General features: G+C 40.0%; 1 protein-coding gene across 5 annotated transcripts in view; it reads right to left on the reverse strand.

Annotated features, from left to right (window-relative positions):
• The window catches only part of erbin (erbb2 interacting protein), a 226,551-nt gene extending 207,218 nt beyond the window's left edge, over positions 1-19,333 (reverse strand). For 3 of the 5 annotated variants that reach the window (XM_063049369.1, XM_063049365.1, XM_063049366.1), the window contains exon 1: positions 18,341-19,333. The gene's annotated coding sequence lies outside the window, so the exon portion shown is untranslated. Of the gene's footprint in view, positions 1-17,770; positions 18,255-18,340 lie in introns of those variants that run through there. The other 2 variants (XM_063049368.1, XM_063049367.1) reach the window with 2 other exon arrangements.
• Between the last annotated feature and the right edge of the window lie 231 nt (positions 19,334-19,564).

Genomic DNA, 19,564 nt, shown 5'->3' on the forward strand with positions numbered 1-19,564 from the left:
ACTGAGAGTCGAGTACAGCACAAGGGGGAAACCCTTTATTTTTTGCTTGAGGATGGGGTCAAACAAATGGATGTCATGAATGGAACCACTGCTGTCATGACCCTTGTCAACTTAGGTGGAGAAGAAAGCAAAGGAAAAGAGAAGACACTGTGCACAGAGTGAAGCTAGGTGAACAGATTGAAGCCAAAAACTAGGAAACTGTCTTTTGCAGCTAACCAAAGTACAGATGAGCAAGGTCATGGAAAATTGTTTGAATGACAGCACACTCATTTACTGAGATCTGTGTCCTGTGGTCCACTCTGTCATCAATGTTAAGCACATAGCCCAGAAGAGCTATTTGCATTCCTTTCTCATGTTGTAAACATGGCAATTACAGCATACAGTACACATTTTAACACAACAGATTGTTGTTTAAGTCAACTAAATGCCCAGTATTGAATGAATAAAGAGCCAAACTCTATAGTTTAATAATATATTGGCACTTGTCAGCAAGTTTGATAATCACAGTATAAACATTCACTCCAACACCAACAACCCGTAACAACTTGTAACGTTCTCAGGCACTCAAGAGATGTGACACAATCTGCTGAGTAGCATCTTCTGCCACATTACAATGTGAGGAGACAGGGATAAATAGGTACTGTACCACGAGCAAGATTCGTGGCACTGTCTGTTATTCAACGCTGAAAGTCATAAATTGCTTCAGACAGGATGAAGATCATGTATGCTGTTGGGACTGGCAAAGACTGCTGGAGCAGAAAAAAATTATACTATACATCTCAATTTAAACCAACTAATATCAATAAAAATATTGAAAAACTGACAAAAGACAGGATTGAAGACTTTTTTCTAAAATTATGACACATCTCTGGACCAGACTAACCAAGGCACACTATGAAGTCAGAATAGGTCAGCAGGAAACTGGGAATACAATATTGTACAACCTCTACATTAGGATGGTTAAGAAGCCACAAAGCATTCTTGCCATTATTGGTTGCGGTGTTTATGTTACAAGACCATGGAAATTATGCTGTAATTACAGTACATAACAATTAGGCCAATGCTAGAGCATTACAATGGATCTTCTCAGAAGTTTAAAAAGCAAAGAACTATCTGTGCTGGAAATCTGATACAAAAGCTGAAAATGCTAGAAATATTCAACAGATACGGCAGCATCTGTGGAGAATGAAATAGTTTTGTCAATGCTGATGAGAAGTCACTGACATGAAACATTTTACACTCTGCAGATGCTCCTCACCCACTGAGTGTTTCCAGACCTTTTTTGTTATTTTGCTCAAAACAGGATAAAAAGAATCTAATTTCATTGGAGATTATGCAGTTGAGGTTTCAGAGGACATTGCCAAGAATGGAAGATTTTAGCTATAAGAAAGGAGTGGACTTGTTTCCCTTATACAAGATAAAAAGGTTTAATTAAGATATGCAAAATGAAGGGTCTGAATGAAGCAGACAGGAAGAAACAATTTTCTTCCAGTTAAATAGAGCATATATTTAAGCTAATTACTTGAAACATTAAAGGGGAGCCAAGAACTTTTTTTTTCCTCCCAGGGAGTTAGAATTCTCTGCTGAAAATGGTGGAGGCAGAAATCCTCATTTACAAATGCATTTGAAGTGATGGTGGTCTAAAAAGTGGGAGGTAGCAATGCCTCAGCAGTCAGACACAAAGATCAAAAGTGGCTTTGTGTGCCACAAATTAGTCATTATAATATTTTGTATAAATTACATCTCAAGATGGGTTTCAGCCACAAAAAGTAGTTTATAAACAAATTTAATTAAATATTGTGCCCATACAGTGACAAAATGACACTACTTGAATTCTGCACCACCCTACACACACCACAAAATGTTCAAAAATTCCAAATATGCAATCAAACTAACCCAATAGAATAAGGTAGCATTGATTTGATTTCAAAAAGACAATCGGCTTATTCAGATAACACAAGCCAAAAAAGCAGCATGGTGCACATGGAACTGATTAATGTACGAAGAGTGAGTATTCAATATCCACAGAAACTTCACTGCAAAAAATCTACCCTGAATAAAATAAACTAGATTCATTTAATCAAGCTTAATATTTAACCCAAATTAACTTGACACAAGTAAAAAGGAGATATCAAGGGGGCACGAAAGGCAAATTATTCCAACAGAAAATACTGGGCACATGGAATAAGCTGGTAGATGTAGTACAATTACATCATTTAGAAGACATTTTTACATTGATAAGAGTGGTTTAGAGAGAATGAGGCAAAAGCAGATAAGTAGTGACAATCACAGGCAGGAAACTTGGTCAACAGGGAAAAGTTGGACTGACGGGCCCGTTTCTGTGCTATGTACAATACAGTGCAAAGGTCTTGGGCGCATACATATTGCTAGGGTGCCTATGTCTTTTGCACAGTACTGTATTTGTCATCGTGGAGCAAAGAATGAGTTTGTAAATCTGGCTGGAGCAAAGAATGTTGGGAATGCCAAGGGGGAACGCTTCAGGAGGGGCGTGGGACAGGTGGCAGAGGAGGAGTGCCCGGGGCAGGGGTAGGCGTGGGTGCAGTCACACCCAGCGCTGAGACATCAGGCAAGGTCAGTTTGACTCCAAATAATGGGTTTATCGATCATTACAGAATCTCTCTCTGGTGCTTCCCACTCCCTTCCCTTTTCCCAACCATGATTCCCCTCTCCCTGCACCCTTCCCACACTCAGTCCACAATAAAGACCCATATCAGAATCAGGTTTATCATCACTCATGCCATGTTTTTTTTGCGGCAGCAGTACAGTGCGATACTAAATTACTACAGCATGTTTACAATTCTAAGACTTGTGCACAGTACTGGAACTCTGACTCTAAATTCATTAAACCTTAAAAATAAGGCAAGCAATAACATTAAAAAGTTCTTGTAATAATATTTAAAACAGTTGTACATATCCAGAAGATTCACTATTTGAAAAATAACTACAAGTAGATAGTGTAACTTCTGTTAATCTTTAAAAACATGAAATTCAAATGTACTAGACTAAGGTGAAAGGACTGGTCTATTATTTGTAAACATTCTCAAAAATTCCATTCACAACAGAAAATTTATATATTTTTGTAAAACACAAAAATAATTAGCCAAGCTGTGGCTATAAACTGTACACAATTAATTCTTATCCATGTTAGCCTTCCTGTTCTCATCTCTTCAACCACTTTTCCAATCTAACCTTGTAACTGCTTCAACAACCCAGGACAACCTCAAACTTCCAAACACTGCACAGAGAAAGGTCTTTTCCCCTTCTCTCTCCATTTGAACTTTCTGACTGTCTGCTCCTCTCAAAAACTGTAAACAGGCTGCTTCTCAGTTATAAAACATCCTCAACATGAATACGCAAATCATTCGGACACAAGAAAACGTTTTTCCTTCAAGGTTTCATTAGATTTTTTATTTCCAATAAAAACATACTGTAAACTCTCAAACTTGAATAGCTCAAACACAAGGAAATCTGCAGATGCTCTAATTTCAAGCAACACACATAAAAATTGCTGGTGAACGCAGCAGGCCAGGCAGCATCTCTAGGAAGAGGTGCAGTCAACGTTTCAGGCCGAGACCCTTCGTCAGGATGAAGGGTCTCGGCCCGAAACATAAACTTCAATAGCTTATTTTGAGGTCCAACATGAGAACTAATTTTAATATGTTTCACATGAGCACATCAGAGCTTTTTGGATTTCATATTCTACACTCTTTAGAGTTGAGAATTCAATTTAATTTTAGACTTGCCATTGGGATATACTGACTTTTATGTATCTCTATAAACTTCTTACTCTCAATGCTCATCTCAAGCCGAAGACCAGCTACTCTTCTATTCAGTACATGTACTTTTAAACATCTCATCTGCACATTTGAAACAAATTTCTCTATGTCTGTATTCAAATTATACACAGCCAACAGATGCTACTCCAGAACCAAACTCTTTAGTTATTGAGGAAAAGTTACTTACAATTCTAATCAACCCAACTCCAAATTGCCACTGTCTTCACATCCTCCTCAAACATCTGAAGAAATGCACTAAGAGAGTAGAGTCATTGAGCACCACAGCACAGAAAACCAGGCCCTTTGGCCCATCCAGTAAATCCCAAACTATTACTCTCCCTATTCCCATCAACCTGCATCTGGACCATTGCTCTAGATACTTTCCCATTTATCCACCTATCCAAATTTCTCTTAAATGTTGAAATAGCACCCGCATCCACCACTTCCACTTGCAGGTCATTCCACGTTCTCAATCCTCTGAATGAAGAATCCCCCCCCCCGCCATGTTGTCCTTAAACACGTCACCTTCACACTTTACCCTTGACCTCTAATCTCATCTGACTTCAGTGGGGGGGGGTGGAAACAAGCATTTACCTGATCGATACCCTTCATATCAATCAAATCTCTTCTCATTCTACTATGGTCTGGGGAATGAAGTCGCAACCTGTTCAACCTTTCCCTATAACTCAGTTTAAGTCCCAGCAACATCCTTCTGAATTTTCTTTGCACTCTGTCAGTAACAGCATTCTGCTTCACTTCATAATTAATTCTTGCATGCAAAGTTTTCAAGAACTCCTGATAAAAAGTGGGAGTTACCAACTGGCTCTCTGAGCCTGCTCCAGCATTCGATGAGATCAATGATCTAATCACAGTCTCAACACTACTTTCCTTTATTATACACTTTGCTTCAACTGTGGTTCAAATGCCTGTCAACCTTGCATTTGCATCTATTCGATTACTCTAGTGAATTCCAAAGGGTCACAGCCCTCAGGAAAGAAGTTCCTGTTCATGTACTAAACAGCTCCTTGCAGAAACCTCCACTAGAGAAAACATTGCTAATTGTTTCATTGTTGTCACATGCACTGAGATACCACGCAAAGCTTTGTTTGCATGCCATCCAGGCAATTTCATAACACGTACATCCAGGTAGTACAAAAAAATAACAATGCAGAGTTACAGTTACGGAGAAAGGGCACTGCAGGTAGTCAAATAAGGTGCAAGGGATATCGAGAGATCATGAGTTCTTTATTGTACCGGAAAACAGTTCAAGAGTTTTATTAAAAACCGAACAGAAACAGTCCATGAGCCTGGTGATATGTGTTCAAGGTTTTGTATCTTCTCAATACTCTCAACTTTCAGTAAGATTATCACTCATTCTTCTATAATCCCACGAGAGGCCCAACCTGTCTTCACGTCAGCTCCTTCATCCTAGCAAAGAATTTAGTGAACCTTTCCTGAACTATCCTGAACGCAAGTGTATTTGTTCTTAAATGCAGCAACCAGAATTGTTCAAACCTAGTCATAAGCATGGAGAACATACCTTAAGATTTGGAGACAGGACAGAAAAGGACAACTTACTGAATATTTTAATTGATGCCCATTTTTGAACATTTAATGGATTCCTACTTGAAGTGTGTGCTGAGGGAAAGAGACAATCTGGTTCCACCAGCCACGTGCACCAAACTGGATGGATACTGTATATTACTGTATGGTTTCACATTCTCAATCTGCAAAAAAAAGTTCTTCATACCCATCTGATTCATCAGCAAATGAATGGTACACATACTAACAGTTCCATGACTGATAATCTTATGTTCAGGAATAAATATGAGCGAGGACACCAGAGAACTCAATGCTAATCTTTGAACAGTGCCATGGGACCTTTTAGAATGAAAGAATGGTTAATGGATAGGAGCTTAATATCTCATCCAGTAGATCACATCAACAATGCAGTACTCACTCAGTGGATACTTAAGTGTCAGCATGGATTATGTGCTTATTAATGACTGAGCTACTAGAGAGCCTTTTAAAGGTATGATATACTGCTGAAATGCACAGGATCAGTTCACTCTCCAAGGGGACAAACAGCTCACACAGACAAAAATAAAACTAGAAACTCAACCCTGCCACAATAGTCTCAGAGTTCAAACTTCAAAGTTCAAAGTACATAGATGCCACCAAATACAACCCTGAAATTCATTTTCTTGCAGGCATACTCAATAAATCCAATAATCATAATAGAAGCAATGAAATACTGCCCCGACTTGGGCATTCAACCAGCGCGCAGATAATAATAAATAAGCAAATATCTCGAACACGAGATGAAGAAGCCTTGAAAGTGTCCATAGGTTATGGGAACATTTCAATGCTAAGGCAAGCGAAGTTGAGTGAAGTTACCCCTTTGGCTCAAGAGCCTGATGGCTGAGGAGTAATAACTGTTCCTGAACCTAGCAGTGTGGATCCTGAGGCTCCTGTACCTTCTTCCTGGTAGCAGCAATGAGAAGAGAGCATGAGCTGGATGGTGAAGGTCCCTGATGATGGATGCAGCTTTCCCGCAACAATGCTCCTTGTAGATGGGCTCACTAGTGGGGAGAGCTTTATCTGTGATGAACTGGGCCATATCCACTACCGTTTGTTGGAATCAAGCTGCCACCAACCCAACCTCTTCAAGCATGTCCTTTGCCAGAAGAAACAACTTGCCTTCTGAAAGCATTAGAGATGCTCAGGGTTACCAGTTTCTTTAACACTCCACTTCACAAAATAATCAGAATCATTTAAGAAAAATTAAAACTAACTGTAACTCTGTCATATGGTTTCCATTTTCCAAAGACCAAAGCAGAATTCTGCAACATCAGCAAACATTGCTACGGAGTTAGTCATGGTATTTTCCATCAGACTATTGCCTGAAACCACCAGTGTTGTTCTACCTCCTACAAAATTTGAGGCGGCAGAGAAGTTCATATAAATTACAATTCCTACAAAAAATGTGAATACAATTTTTACGTTTGGAAGTCTTAAATCAATAATTTACCATCCACTCAAATTTATAAAAGGTGTATTTTTTGAGCGAATGGCTTCTAAATGCAATGTACTGTACCACTAGAATCTCTTTATAATCAGTTTTGAAATGGAAGTTCAGAACATCACATAATCAACACAAGGTAAATTATTGGCAAAATCTGCACCATTTAATGCAATCATTCCTGTGGTACATCATGGATGTCTAGACTGTAGGGAAGGGGGCACCAACCACCTCCTCCCCATGCTCTCTTTCAAAGCCCATATATACAACCATGATATTTGCATGTTTAAATTACCGAATAAGTTTGGAAATTGGAAAGGAGTATTCTCAGATGGTGATACAAGCTAGAACTAAAAATTTGTTAATGAAAAGAATTAGAAATATATGCAAATAAATTGGTATTGATTTAAAATGTGGCCCCAAGGAACCTTATGGTATGCAAAGATTTAATCCATAAAGATGAAAGACTTGAGAGCTTCAACTACATTTCAGTTTATGGGAGTGCAAGAAGTGAATATTTTTGTGAAAACAGCAACAGGTCAGTGGAGGGGGAAGTTATTTGCTAAGAAACAAATCTGTTCTTAAAACTGACGGCTATATTGCTCAAATATTCGCTTTGTAAAGGCTGTGAGCAACTTAAGTGTTCTTCAGTTACTATATCCAGTACTATGGCCCGTCTTCTTAGATAAAATGCATACAACCTCCTCAATAGACTCCAATGAAAAATACTCAAGGTATGGCTACGAAACATTTTACCTGAAAATCAAAGACAGGCAATCTCTGTAAATCCAACCAACTCCATCCCTCAACCTTGTAGGAAACTTCAAAGTCAAATGAGAAGTGAAGGCACTTGAAATGAAAATCAGGGAAGGAAGAACATTTTATACAGATTCCAGAAATGTGCCCTTCAGCCCACCAAGTCTGTACTGAGCATCAAGTACTCAATTTAAGATAGATAATTTTATTTGGCACGTGCATCAAAACATACAGAGAAACATGTTGCTTTGTGTCAACAACCAGCAGTTTGAGGACCTGCTTAACAAGTGTTACCATGCTTATGGCACCAACATATTTCCCACAACTTATTAACCGTCAGGTTTTGGAAATGTGAGAAGAAACTGGAGCATCTGGAGGAACCCCACCCTCTCTCCTTAATTCCACTCCCCGACTCACATTCCCATCAGCTTCCCCCATGTTCTATCACTCACCAGCACACTAGGGGCAATTTTGAGTGGTCAATTAACTTACCACTGTGCGTGTCTTTTAGACACAGAGTAAACCCACGTGGTCACAAAGGTAACAATTGAACTCTGGTCACCGGAGTTGCATCACACTGTCACCTCAACTAATTTTAAGTTCCTGCTAATGCTTACCAAAGTAATTATATAATTGCACCTCCAGCCATGACCTTTCATTCAGGGCATTGTAAACCATAATCAACCAGTTAAATATTTGCAATGCAAGCCAACTGCAGCAGTTAAACAAAGCAACCACAGAAAGAGTCCTATAAATTAAAATCCCTTTTCTGTCCCCCACCTGCCAAAATGGATTTTCATCTGTGTACACTTTGGTCAAAAGAACTTCCTGCACATTCCCTGATTTAGTGAGAGAATGAAGCCCTGTTCGAAACAAATAAACTGCAGACACTACATCCTAAAAAATGGATAGAAAAAGCCAAACAAAACTCAAACACCATAAGATATTCCATCAAACCCATTGAATAACTAATGTAAGCATCTGTAGTATTTATGATACATTTATTTCTTCCTTTTTCTAAATACTTCCTTACACGTAAACTGCAGCCACACCAAACAGTCAAGAACAATTTAAACAACACAGATATTGGCACGCAGACCAATTGCTTGGCTGAAGTTCTCAAAACACCAGGAATCAACCACTGGAAATCCTGCAAAGCTTATCCTTAGGTCTACTCACCTCATCTAGAGCGAGCTCCAAACTGTATTTAACTTTCTCATCAACAAAAAAAATTACAATGATGTCTATAATTGCAAAATATGCAAGGAATTAACCAGTGTATACAAACTGAAGGATGATACAGCCATAAAACAGAAAAATATCCATTAAGTCTGTCTTCTACAAATAATTTAATAAAAGCAAGAATTTCTGGATAGAAAATCCAAATACCTTATTATAACAAATTGAAAGCAAACAAAGCTATTTTAGATTTTAAGAGACTCGCAAAAGAAAACACTCATTCAAATGTAGAGTAGTAACAACTCTACTAGATTTATTGTTTAAAATTATTCACAAATTAATGAATAACCTAATTAAAGATGTAACTGTGAATTTATTGGCACAAATGTAAAGCCAAAACCCAGGACTTCCATTTCATTCAGATTAGCCACAATTTGCTGACTAACATGCTTCAAGATACTTCCAAGATTCTATTTCTGCTCCATAAATGGATGTTACTACTTCTCCTCCAAGTAACCCACGCTTCCAAATGCTCAACACATCACACAGATGATGGCACGGATAGAAAAGTCCTGCGCAGGCAAAATGCAAAGGTCTAAAGAATTACTTCAAACAAAAAGCCAGCCAAACTAATAATAGACTGCCTGCTGCGTTGCAAAATCCTGACTCATAGATCCACTGCTAAAGAGGGATTTCACTATGTTAACAGCTTGGATTTACCACGATTTGCACCCCTCCAGTAATAAGGCATTCATTTTGAAGTAGCGAAATGTTACTGGTTTGGAAGGATCACATTTTGATCTGCAAAACCAGCTTCAAAAGCTAATTTTAATCCCTTTCCGTTTGTTCACCAAGACCTACCACGTCAATCTCCATGTCTCAGCAACTAAAATTCCACAGCAATACATTTTTTTTTAAAAAAACTCTACCTTAGCATTCATAGAACAAGGAATGAGCACCAGCAATAAATCAGGTCCTTTGAGATGAAGATAGGAGATGCCGGAAGGCAGTGTAGTGCAGCATCTATGCTGGGTTGGAGGCTGCCGCCCCCCCCCCCCCCGCAGTTCATGCTACTCTTCCAGTGTTTGCTCAGAGGACGACAAGCAGGATTGCGCGTGCACATGCATATGTTCATCTGCAGACTTCTGAGAACTGGTTGTTTTTGCCAATAACACCCATGCACCATCAATTTACTGGACATGCCACTCGGATTTGGGCTATATATATTTTTTTAGGTGTGGCTGTTTATTTGCTATCTTATATGTGCTCTGCTCTGTGTAGGACTGCTGGACTATATTTTGCAACTTGGCCCCAGAGGAACACTGTTTTGTTTGGCTGTATTCATGTATGGTTGAATGATAATTAAACTTGAACGTTAACTATGCCCTCTAGCATTTGACATTTCCACCTTCAGATAAAGACCATCTGCGCTATGTGTGCCTCCCATAATTGTATATAGTTCAATTATATTGCTGCTTAGCTTCTGATACTGGAGAGAAATCAATCCAACTTGGGCTAGCCTATCGTTATTGATAATACTCTTCTAATAAAGGCAACATCCTGGTGAACCTCTTCTGCTCCCTCTACATGGCCTCCACATCCTTCCTGTAATAAAACAACCAGAAATGCACACAATACTTCAAGTAGAGTCTAACCAAAGTTTTATGCCACTGCAACACGACTTCCTGATTCCTACATTAACACCTCACTGATCAAGGCCTGTAAGCCATATACCTTTCTTATTACTTTCTCTATTTGTTGCCACATTCAAGGAGCAATGAGCTTACATCCCGACTTCCCTCTGCATTCCAATGCTCAAAAGGTCTTGCCATTTACTTTCCTTTTGCATTTGTTCTTCCTAAGTGCAGACCTCTTTCTTGCCTGGACCCCATCTCCCATTCCCCTGCCCATATTTCCATGGATCTGTCTGCTTTCACAACTTCCATAATCCACAATTCTCCAAATTTTTGCATTGTCTGTTAAGTTATAAATCAGCTCACCTACATTCTTGACCGAGTCATTTATACACCTCACAAGTACAGGTTCCAGCAATGCGTCTTGCGGAATATCACGGTCACAGTCCTCTCAGAATAACAACCCTTCACCATCATCTTCTGTCTTCTATTGCCATTTGGAACCTAGTCCACCAACTCACTAATTAATCTCCTGGATCGCTACCATAATTGTGACCAGTGATCTGACATATCAGAATGAATGGATAATTCATCTATTTTGAAATCTCCCCTTACCAACCAAAAAATGAACTTCCTCCATTTTGATATTTCCAGTGTGCCACAGATCTACATTCACACAATTTTACCGCAATACTATATATTCAAGTAACTGCTCACCAGGTTTAGTATCGCAAATAACCTATCTATATTCTGTTTAATGTCACTTGTTAACAATGGGTGGTTCGTTTGGCTACAAAATGGAATAATGACAAACAAGTGGACCCAGTACTGAAACATCTTCCATTTCTCTTTCCTTACTTGCTGAGTGTTTCAAACATTTTCTGCTTTCATCCATCTTCAACTTAATTGGAAAAGCATATCCTCGTCATCTGCAATTTGATGGTGTCACTGATTGTATCAAATGAGTTCGAGATACGTTGCCTTACCAAAGCCACAGAAAACCAAAAGTAATCACAAACATGTACAAACCTCAAAGATTTATCCTTTAAAATGAAACAATTGCTGACTTGCTTAAGATAGATGACTCACTCCTTCCCAATGGCATTTAGTCCAAGGTCATTCTCAGTTGTATTCACAAGAGTGAGTCAAGATAGGACTATGCAGAACAGTCAATGATTTCAAATTCAGAAACCCAATACTCTTTCCAGATTTAGTACAGAAACAAAGAAATTGAGTTATTTGCTTCACAAGAAATTGAAACAACAGCTAGTTATCTTTGGAATGTTTCCTTTGCATACTTTAAAATTAAGCCTGTATACCTAATATTATTTTCTCGTTGCTTTATAAAAATGCAATTTAATTATTACTGAAGCAAGTTAACTGACAAAATTACTAACTAAAAATGCTTGCTCGATCAAGTGACAAATGCTTACTAATTCAATCAAAATATAAAGCTGTTCCAAATCACTCCTTGATACAAATAGCATTAGAGGTCTTAATAGGAAGCATCCACATCCCCCTTTGCAGATTGCACAATACTCAGCTAACAATAATGTTGTCAAATGCATTAATAAATTGTTAAAAACATTACACTAAATGAAGACATTCAACTTTATTGAAAGCAGAATGACAACAGCAACCAACCCTCCCCTACCACACACAGAATTCATCAATACCTATACCAGAGGATAAAAATGTTTCTTCCACCTTATCCAGCAAATTAACAAAATGACTAGAATAATGATCTTCACTGCAGAAATAGACCCCAACATCATGAAGTATTGCTGTTTGAAATGAAACTTGGATGTGAAAATTTACCCATTTACCCTACTGCACAGAACTCAACCATGGCTTGAGAAGGCCAGTAATTTCGCAATCACCACACTTAATATTCTATGTATTATTAGTTTACTTTTTTAAAAATTTGTTTGCACAATTTATTCTTCCTTCACACCTTGGATATACGCCAGTCTTTGTTTTGTGTGTGTGTGTTTTTTGTAGATTCTGTGTTTCTTTGTTTTGTAGTTGCCAGCAAGATGAATGTCAAGGTTGTATGTAAAATTCATACTTGGACAATAAATCTACTCTTTGAATTTTGAATAGCTACAAGCCCCCTTTAGGGCTCTCACTCCATGCTCCACAATAGAGTCAGAGCATCTTTCACCTCAGCAGAACTTACTTCTTCTGCCAGTTTCCTATTCTCTCTTCTCCCTCTCCCATTAGGTAGATGATAACAAAGACCTGAAAACACATACCACCAAGGCTCAAAGAGAGGTTCCATCCCACTGTTCTCACACTCCTGAATGGACCCCTTGTACAATAAGGACTCTTGACCTCACAATTCAAATCATGATTTGCACTCGTACTGTTTACCTGAACTCTCTCGGAAGCTTCAACATTTTATTCTGTATTCTTATCATTCTACCTCAATGCACTGTGCAATGATTTTGATCTGTATGCACAGTATGTAAGACAAGCTACTCACTGTTTCTTGGTACATGTGACAATAGTAAACTAATTTTAATACCACATTGCTCTCCGTTGTGAACAATAGTGTACAAGAGGGATAGATTGAGTGGATAGCCAGCCAGAGACTATCTCCAGGGAGGAAATGGATAATACGAGGGGGCAAAACTTTAACATGATTGGAAGAAAGTACAGGGATTGTCAGAGGTAATCAAATTTTTTTTTAAAAATCACAGAGTGGAGGATGTGTGGTCATAGAGGCAGATATATTAGACATAAAACTATCTGAATTAGGCCATTCAGCCCATTGAGTCTGCTCTGCCAACACATGATGGCTGTTTTATTAACCAATTCTATTCTCCTGCCTTCTTCCCATAACCTTTGACACCCTCACTAACCAAGAACCTAGCAACCTCTGCTTCAAATTTACTCAATAACATGGCCTCCACAGCCATCTGTGGCAATGAATTACACAAGTTCACCACCCTCTGGCTAAAGAACTTCCTCCCCATATCTGCTCTAAAGGGATGCCCCTCTATTCTGATCCTAGACTTCCCCACCATTGAGCACATCCATAAGAAGCTATCACAGGAAAGCAGCATCCATCGTCAAGAAACCCCACCATCCTGGCCATGCTCTCTGTGCTGCCAGTGAGAAGGAGATACAGGAGCCTCAGGTCCCACACTACTAGGGTCAGGAACAGTTATGACCCATCAACCATCAGGCTCCTGAACTAGAGGGGTAACTATATTCAACTTCACTCACCACAACACTAAATTGATTTCAAGGACTTTACAATCACTTGCTCTCAATATTTATGGCTTTTATTTTTCTATTTTGTATCTGCACCATACCCTGTCGTGAATGGCTGGCCTTTTAGTTTAAGACTGTGCCCCCTTTTTAAGATGCCAGCCAGAGGTAATATCAATCCTCCAGCAACCCTATAAAAGCCCCACAAGAATTCTCAATGCTTCAATGAAGTCACTGCACATTGTTCCAAACCCTTGTGTTCAGCCCAGTCTGGTTAGCCTCTCATTATAGGACAAGTCACCAGTCATCATCCTAGCAATCAAACTGATGAACATTTACTCCCTCTATCCTTTCATCACTGGAAGATCAGACCATAAAACCATGAGGCATAGAAGCAGAATTAGACCATCCGTCCCAAATCCGATCTGGAGACCTGTACACAACTTCAACTGTGGTTCTCATCAGCTTCCTATCTAATTGTGACAAGACTCTAGAGTTTTACTCAAATCTGTTTACAATAATAAGCCTTCGTACCATCGGCCTTCCTCGTGCTTGCTGCGTATTCAGGCTAACTTTCTCAAATTCCCATAGAGGTGGCCCCGTAAGTCAATGCAGCCCTCAGCTCAGTACCATCTCCCAGTTTCCCTGCAACCTCTTATAAACATTGATCTTGTCACCCACCCACTTCAGGAATAACTCACAGTAACCAATTAATCATCAATGGAATATGGGACAAAACTTGTGCAGTCAGAGAGAGAACGTGCAAACTCCACACAAACAGCACCAGAGATCCGAATCAATCCCGGGTCACTCTGTGAAGCTGCGGCAGTAACCACGACGTTACCATGGTAGCAGCACTAACTGCTGTTTTACTGTGCTGTCTCCAGTGGCTGATGGTCAAGGCACCCATGTCCATTTGAACATCATCTTTCCATCTCACCACCATTTAGTTATCATTTTATGATGCAGATAACTTTATTTTTCAACATTACATTCCATCCAACCATTCAATTTTTGATCTGTTTGCCCTGAAACCTCTCGCATCTTCCTCAGAACTCATGATACCAGCCAGCATTTTTCCCCGTTAAATCAGTCTACTTGGATACACAACACTCAGTTTCCCCATCCAGATCACTGATACCGTTTGTGAACTAGGCCACACCAACATACCAGCAGACTGCAAAATTAACAACTCTGCAGGCTTTTTTTATTATCCCCAGACCCACGTGCTCTAGTTTTGTTGAGTAATCTCTTATGCGGCATCTTATTGAAATCCATCTGAAAGTCACAGAATACACTAGTTCCTTTTATGTATTCTGCTATTTGCAACCTCAAAAATTCCAAAGGATCTGTCAAATATGATTTCCTCCACCCTACAATTTCTAAGCAACTTTTCACCCTTTCAGTACCTAACATTCTCAATCCAACTACAAGGCAAACTAGTCTGTAGCTCCCTTTTCACATTCACACCTTACTTCAAATAAAAGACCACAGCAGAAAGCTTAACAATTCAAGTTATACACTCAGTACCTCCTGTACCTAATAAATTGTATGCTCATGGTCTTCTGCTGCTATAGCCCTTGAAATGTCAAGCATTAATGTGTTACGTGCTGAGAGGTGCTCTTCTGCGCACCACTGCTCTAACACATGGCTACTTGAGTTACTTTCTCCTTCCTGTCAGCTTGAACCAGTCTGGCCACTCTCCTCTGACCTCTCTCATTAACAAGGCATTTTCACCCACAGGATTTTTTTTGTTCTTCATACCATTCTCAGCAAACTGTTGCGCATGAAAGTAACAGGAGATCAGTGATATTCTGAGAAACTCAAACCACACTGTCTGGCAACAACAATCATTCCATGGTCAAAGTCACTTAGATCATATTTCTTGCCTATTCTGATGTTTGGTCTGAACAACAACTGAACCTCTAGACCATGTCTGCATGCTTTTATGCACTGAGTAGCTGCCATGTGATTGGCTGATTAGATATTTGCACAATTGAGCAGGTGCACGGGTGTACCTAATAAAGTGGCCACTGAATGTAGAAGGATGTAACCAACTGCAGTCAAACTCAGCATGTAGATACAGCTCAGCATGTCACAGAAGCCAGTCTCCTCTTCATGTTCTTTTTCTTCACTTTTTGCTTCCTCAGTAAAGCAGCTAAGCACTCTACCTGGACATTCTTCTCCCACTCTGATTGGGCAAAGGGTACAAAAGCCTGACCGCATGTACCACCTTGCTCAAGGACAGTTTCAACACTGTTATAAGACAATTCAATGGCCCGCTTGTAGACCAAAATGGACTCAACTTCAAACTACATGTCTTTGGACATTACTGTCAACCTGCCGGTACCGCTCTTTCTCTGCAACTGTGACATGATACTCTTCCTTTGGTTCATTTGTCAGAATGGCATACAAAACAGTATTTCCACTGTCTGCCAGTACGTGTCGGTAATAAACCCATTTATCAAATTATGTTCACCATGAAAATTTGGACATGGCTCCAAACTTTGCTTGGTGTGAGATTGAGTTTAATAGCTCAACCCAAGAGGTCAATTAGACAGCTTACAAGTTGACATATCACTGTATAAACACCATACTGTGCAGAAGCATAAATATACATATACATACATACACACAGACACAGTATTGTATTTGTCAACATGAAGTCGAGAGTGAGTTTGTAAATCTGGTGGGAGAAGAGGATGCTGGGAATGGCAAGGGTCACGAGAGGGATGTGGGACAGGTGGTGTGCATACAGACACCCCCACCCTGAATCGCCAAGGTCAATTAATTCCAAACAATTGGCCTATATCATTACAGAATGTCCCTTTGAAGTTTCCTGCTCCCTCCCCTTTTCTGAAAGATGATTCCCCTCTCCCTGTCCCCTTCTGACTCAGTCCACAAAAGAGACCCATATCGGAAGCAGGTTTTTCATCACTCACATACATCATCAAAATTGTTTTTCCAACAGCTGTACATAATTTATGCAAAACATTAATTTACTACAGTACTGTATAAAAGTCCTAGGCACCCTAGCTATATGTACCCAACACTGGATATACAGTAAATCAGCAAGATGCAACTTCAGAACCAATTGATGCATCACTGTAAGGCATTCAAAGTTCATCTCAAGCTTCAGTGTTTCAACAACCTCAAAAAATTAACACGTTAAGTGAATTTACTCACCAATTTAGCCTATCTGTCCCAAGTGTAATGCAATTATACCAGTACCACTGAGTCAGAGAATGGTGCACACAAAAATTATTCAGTGCATCACATCTTAGTTTTGGAAAAATATATTCCATCAGGTCCCCTTCTCTGTTCTTACTCCTCTTAAAATATACATCCAATTACTTTACTGTTCTATCATCTTCTATTACCCTCCCATAGATTCCACATCATGACTTCACTTTTTAAAAAAGTTCCCCCCCCCCAACACTTGCGCTCTTAAATCTATGTCCTCTGGATCCACAATTACATCTGCTAGTCAAGCTACTTAAAATGGCACTAGAAGCAGACTGGAGCTACAAGTTGTCCAGAAATAATCATAGCTGGAAAGATGAGCTACACCTTCAGAGACAGTTTGGAAGATTTACACATTTCCACTATTTCATAAAATCATTGATTCGTGGATAACAATACGTCAGCTTAGTACTGTAAATTCAAGACAAAGTTCTCACAAAATACAGAACTAAAATAAGTGCATTTCTGGATTGTGTAAGCTTGTTTAAAGTTTTGCAGGAATATTTTGTGATCTATCTTCAAAGTACAGCGAAATGTCAACTGCAGCACGACCCCGTCCCCTACCCCTCCACCCACTAGTACAACAATTCTGAAGGACAAACTATAGGTACTTGTTTGTGCTGCGTTGTCCTAGACATAATTACTGTATAGCACGTATGGAAAACAATCTCTGGAATTTTACCCAGTAACACAGAAGAACCAAACATAATAAAAACAACGGAAACATCAGATAACGTCCACAAAACAGAACAAATCCATCAATTATTTCGACTCCTAAGTACTGCAAATAGAAAAAGGCTTATGCGTAGTTCGAAGAACGACAAAGTTAATTTGAGCGTTAAACTGCACGCATAACCTTGAAATCAACACAAGTATACACGCATACCTGTACCATAGTTCTCTAACAATTAAATAAAACATACTTTTTTTTCTGCTGAGGCAGATGTAAATCGCTGACCTCAAATGAATTTTTCAACCATTAGATATCTGGGGTGGGCAGGCGGGGAAACAAGGCGTAGAAAACGAGGTCAAGGTTTCGTAAGAGAAATACGTGTGAACCTCTCTCTGTGGGGAGGGGCGAAACCAGGTTAACATTTGCTTGTAGTATTTTTGATGCCAAGCCAAATATCCGAATAAGTATTATCTTTCAACACCGTTACTGTGAACATACCAGCGTCGATGCAACAAGGGCCTGAGCCGGAGCAGCTTAAGTTAAACAAAGGGATCTCTGTATGATACGTTTAGACCTTGAACAGCTTCGACTGGTCCCGTTTAATCACCTAGATGTTTAAACTTAAAAAAAAGACCAAACTTCCTCCTTTGCTTTCGAGATAAACAATTGGCGTTTCCTCCCGCGGAGGGGGGAACGTTTGCCTTTTAAAAGCCGGCTATCGGCGGGCGCTCACCAAGTTTCCACTCACAGCAGGCGGATAGGGCCGGGCCCTCTCACACAAGACAAAATCCCAAAAAACCCAAGCCATTTTTGTTTTTACCTTTCTTCACCACTGTTCCGGGCAGCCCGCTCCTTCATCGGCTTTCAACTTTAACCGGCAGCCAACACAATCCACAAACATCAGCCCGGGGCGGGGTTACGAGGGGTTAAACCGTAAGGGGAAGGGGAAATAATTTAAATCGTTCAGGGGAGGGGGGGGAAGGAAGAGAGAAATAGAAAACCTCGCACGGACACTGAGGCAGCCCAACTGAATCTTTGCTATGGCTTTCTGGGCAGAAGTTTCCAAGTTTTTTTTTAAAACCTTCCCCTCCCTTCACCCTATGATGTAACTAAGTCCCTTTATTTTCTTGTCATCTTAAAAACTTTCTGTTTCCCTCACTCAATTAAAGGCTCTGTTCGCGCAAAACGATTTAATATAGAGTAAAAGATGCCGGGGAAAGGAGGGGGTGGGCAGAAAAAAAGACGATCAAGTTACTGCTCCCTTCAAAGAAGGAAACCGCGGCGAATGCACAGTATTCCCAACGCGTAAGTAGTAAAAGACTGCAACGGAGGGGGGAGGGAGGGTGGAGAGTGAAGAATGTCTCCTTCCCCTATTGTAGTTTCACCTACGGAAAGAGCTGCCGCCGTTCTTCTCTCAGACCTATCCTCCCCAGACCAATGAATATTTCAATAATCCTGTCTTCTCCCTTAAAGAGTAAAGGTCGCCGCACCCAAATCCATTCGAAATGAATTTCGTTCTCTCTCTGTTAATGATGCAGAGAAATATCAGCAGCACATCGTTCCAAACAGATCTGCGTGCACTGAAACTCTCTCGAGTCCCGAACAAAAATAATTCCGTTTTGGGGAAAAGGAACAAAAATAAAATGCAGTCACTACCAATCGCTGCGTCCGCTCCAGACAGCCAGCAGACAGAGCACACTGACCGAGGAGATATTTAAGAAAGGAGGGGGAGGGGGCTGGCGGGAGACGCAGAGAGAAGTGAAGCAAAGAGAGAGGGAGAGCAAGATACACATGCACAGAAAGCAGCAGCGCCAGCTTGTTACAGCGGCCACGAAGTAACCAGCGGCAGCGCCTTGATTGACAGCTGCAGGAGCCAGACGCCACGGCGCGCATTCAGCTGTCAATCAAACTCTGGCTCCAATCCGCCAGTGCCCCGGTTTTACAGGGACTTCCTTCCACCTCCAGCTCAAAGTTTCATTTTCATGTAGTTTTTTTGCCTGTGTTAGACAGTTCGGTGCGGGGTTGAATAAAATGTTGCTTTATT

Source organism: Mobula hypostoma, chromosome 5 (assembly GCF_963921235.1).
Source record: "Mobula hypostoma chromosome 5, sMobHyp1.1, whole genome shotgun sequence".
NCBI classification, from domain to species: domain Eukaryota; kingdom Metazoa; phylum Chordata; class Chondrichthyes; order Myliobatiformes; family Myliobatidae; genus Mobula; species Mobula hypostoma.